Below are 3,767 nucleotides of genomic sequence, written 5' to 3' on the forward strand. Positions count from 1 at the left end.
AGGTTTGTGAAGAATAAGAAATTGGTTGTAGTAGGGGGAGAAAAGGCTCTCCTGGTTAGCCATCTGTCTTCTTTCTCGTACATTGACGTTGAGGATGAAGTTGGAACTCCGTTCCAAGCTTTATCTATTGATGAACCAATCGAGAAGAAGTCTCCTTCATTCACTTCCTACCGTGATGCGAAGCTGGCCATTGAATGTGGTGCAGTTGCTGGATTAGGGAAGGTGATTGAACTTGAAGACAATAGATCCCGGGCTGGCATTGGCTACTGTTCTGGGGCATGTAATGAGCAAGGTTTGTTCACAAGTGGAGGATTCATCCATGATGATCAACCTGAGGAGGAAGCTGCTGCTATCTTGGAAGAGGATGCAGAAGACGTGAACAACTTCGTTATTCCTGGTGGTGTCTGCCACAAATGGGTCGCTGTAGATGTTCCTACGGTCATCCATAGATCAGAGTAATTGTTCACTTTGTTTAAAACCCTTCTCCCATGCCAAAAGGAGAAGTGATGACATTGTTGGCAAAGCATATATACAATGATGTTTTCATTCAATTAATGCATTATTAAACATTTGTTTTTCCTTTTTGTTTTCACTTTTTGCTTTTGCATGAAATCGGTGATCACAAAAAACCCTTAAAAAAAAAAAAAACAAGAATAAAAACAATCCCTTTTCATCTGCATAATGGTTTGTTTGTTTAAATGCTAAAAATTTTCATTAACCAAAATCATTATGCAGGTTGATCCTAAAACCCATTGAACATAATGATCCAACGCCATCTCCCAATTTTGAATTCCCTGTATTTAAGGCAGAGGAAGATGACGTTGAGGGGATTCCTGATGAGATTACCCGTCTCCTTGAGCACGAAGAGAAGATCATTCAGCCGCATCTCGAAGACTTGGAAACAGTCAACTTGGGGTCTGAGGATTGTGTTCGTCTGGTGAAGATTGGGGCACTTCTTGAAGGGTCTGTCAAGGAAGATTTGATCAGTTTGCTACGAGAATATTCAGATATCTTTGCTTGGTCCTATGAAGACATGCCGGGTTTAGATACAGATATTGTGCAACATTTCCTGCCTTTAAAGCCTGAGTGCGTGCCTGTGAAGCAGAAGCTCAGAAGAACTCATCCAGATATGGCAGTGAAGATCAAAGAGGAAGTTCAGAAGCAAATTGATGCGGGGTTTCTGGTGACTTCTACATATCCTCAATGGGTGGCCAATATTGTGCCTGTTCTAAGAAGGACGGAAAAGTCCGTATGTGCGTTGATTATAGAGATTTGAATAGGCTAGCCCGAAAGACGATTTTCCTCTACCACACATTGATATGTTGGTAGACAATACAGCTAAATTCAAAGTCTTTTCGTTTATGGACGGATTTTCCGGATATAATCAAATCAAGATGGCACCAGAGGATATGGAGAAGACAACATTCATCACACCTTGGGGAACATTCTGTTATCGAGTGATGCCCTTCGGTTTGAAGAACGCCGGAGCCACGTATCAACGAGCTATGACTACCTTGTTTCATGATATGATGCACAAGGAGATAGAGGTCTATGTTGATGATATGATTGCTAAGTCCCGAACGGAAGTTGAGCATATTGAGCATTTGTTGAAGCTTTTTCAGCGTTTGAGGAAGTTTAAACTTCGCCTGAATCCGAACAAATGTACATTTGGAGTCCGTTCTGGCAATTGTTGGGTTTTGTGGTAAGTGAAAGAGGTATTGAGGTTGATCCTGCAAAGGTCAAAGCAATACAAGAGATGCCTGCACCCAAAACTGAGAAGCAAGTCCGAGGTTTTCTTGGCCGCTTGAATTACATTTCCAGATTTATATCCCACATGACTGCCACATGTGCGCCGATATTCAAGCTCCTCCGGAAAGATCAGTCTCATGATTGGACCGAGGATTGCCAGAAAGCTTTCGACAGTATCAAAGAATATCTGTCTGAACCTCCGATATTGTCTCCGCCTGTGGAAGGAAGACCTCTGATCATGTATTTGACAGTTCTTGAAGACTCGATGGGTTGTGTACTCGGTCAACAAGATGAATCAGGGAAGAAGGAATTTGCTATATACTACCTCAGTAAGAAGTTTACTGATTGTGAGTCTCGGTACTCTATGCTTGAGAAGACGTGCTGTGCTTTGGCTTGGGCTGCTAAGCGTTTGCGCCAGTACATGATAAATCATACAACTTGGTTGATATCCAGAATGGATCCGATTAAGTATATCTTCGAGAAGCCTGCTTTAACTGGGAGGATTGCCCGTTGGCAGATGTTGTTGTCTGAGTATGATATTGAGTATCGAGCTCAGAAAGCTATCAAAGGTAGTATCTTGGCTGACCATTTAGCGCACCAGCCGATCGAAGATCATCAGTCTGTCAGTATGACTTCCCTGATGAGGAAATTCTGTATTTGAAGATGAAAGATTGCGATGAGCCTACACTTGATGAAGGTCCGGAACCTGGTTCCAGATGGACGATGGTGTTTGATGGCGCTGTTAATCAATATGGAAATGGAATTGGGGCAGTGATCATTACTCCTCAAGGTTCACACATTCCGTTTACAGCAAGGCTAACTTTCAAATGCACGAATAATATGGCGGAGTATGAAGCCTGTATTATGGGACTTGAAGAATGCATTGATTTGAGAATCAAGTATCTTGATGTGTATGGTGATTCGGCCCTGGTTGTTAATCAGATCAAGGGAGAATGGGAGACGAATCAACCTGGTCTCATCCCATATAGAGATTATGCAAGGAGAATTTCAACATTCTTCACAGAAGTTGAATTTTATCACATTCCTCGAGAGGATAATCGGATGGCAGATGCTCTTGCTACGCTTGCTTCCATGATTGTGGTCAGATGGTGGAATGATGTCCCCAATATTACTGTGATGCGCTTGGACAGACCAGCTCACATATTTGCAATCGAAGAAGTGAAAGATGACAAGCCTTGGTATTTTGATATCAAGAATTTCCTCCAGAACCAGGTCTACCCGCCTGGGGCATCTGTGAAAGATAGGAAAACTTTGAGAAGGTTGTCAGGCAGTTTCTACCTCAGTGGTGAAGTGTTGTATAAGAGAAATTTTGATATGGTTTTGCTCAGATGCGTGGATAGACACGAAGCAAACCTATTGATGACTGAGGTCCATGAGGGTTCATTTGGTACTCATTCCAATGGACATGCCATGGCTAAGAAGATGTTGAGAGCAGGCTACTATTGGCTGACAATGGAGTCTGACTGTTGCAAGTATGTGAAGAAATGTCACAAGTGTCAAATTTATGCGGATAAGATTCATATTCCTCCGACACTTCTGAATGTGATTTCGTCACCATGGCCTTTCTCTATGTGGGGAATCGACATGATCGGCATGATTGAGCCGAAAGCGTCCAACGGACACAGGTTTATTCTCGTAGCAATTGATTACTTCACCAAATGGGTTGAAGCCGCTTCGTACGCGAATGTAACCAGGCAGGTGGTTGTGAAGTTTATCAAGAACCAGCTGATTTGCCGTTATGGTGTGCCAGAGAGGATCATTACTGATAATGGATCTAATCTGAATAATAAGATGATGGATGAGTTGTGCGCTGAATTCAAGATTGCACACCATAATTCCTCTCCCTACAGACCTAAGATGAATGGGGCTGTTGAAGCTGCTAATAAGAATATCAAGAAGATTATCCAGAAGATGACTGTCACGTACAAAGATTGGCATGAGATGCTGCCATTTGCTTTGCATGGATATCGTACGTCTGTACGCACTTCAACAGGGGC

The sequence above is a fragment of the Lathyrus oleraceus genome, chromosome 6 (genome assembly GCF_024323335.1).
Source record: "Lathyrus oleraceus cultivar Zhongwan6 chromosome 6, CAAS_Psat_ZW6_1.0, whole genome shotgun sequence".
In the NCBI taxonomy this organism is placed as follows: Eukaryota; Viridiplantae; Streptophyta; class Magnoliopsida; order Fabales; family Fabaceae; genus Lathyrus; species Lathyrus oleraceus.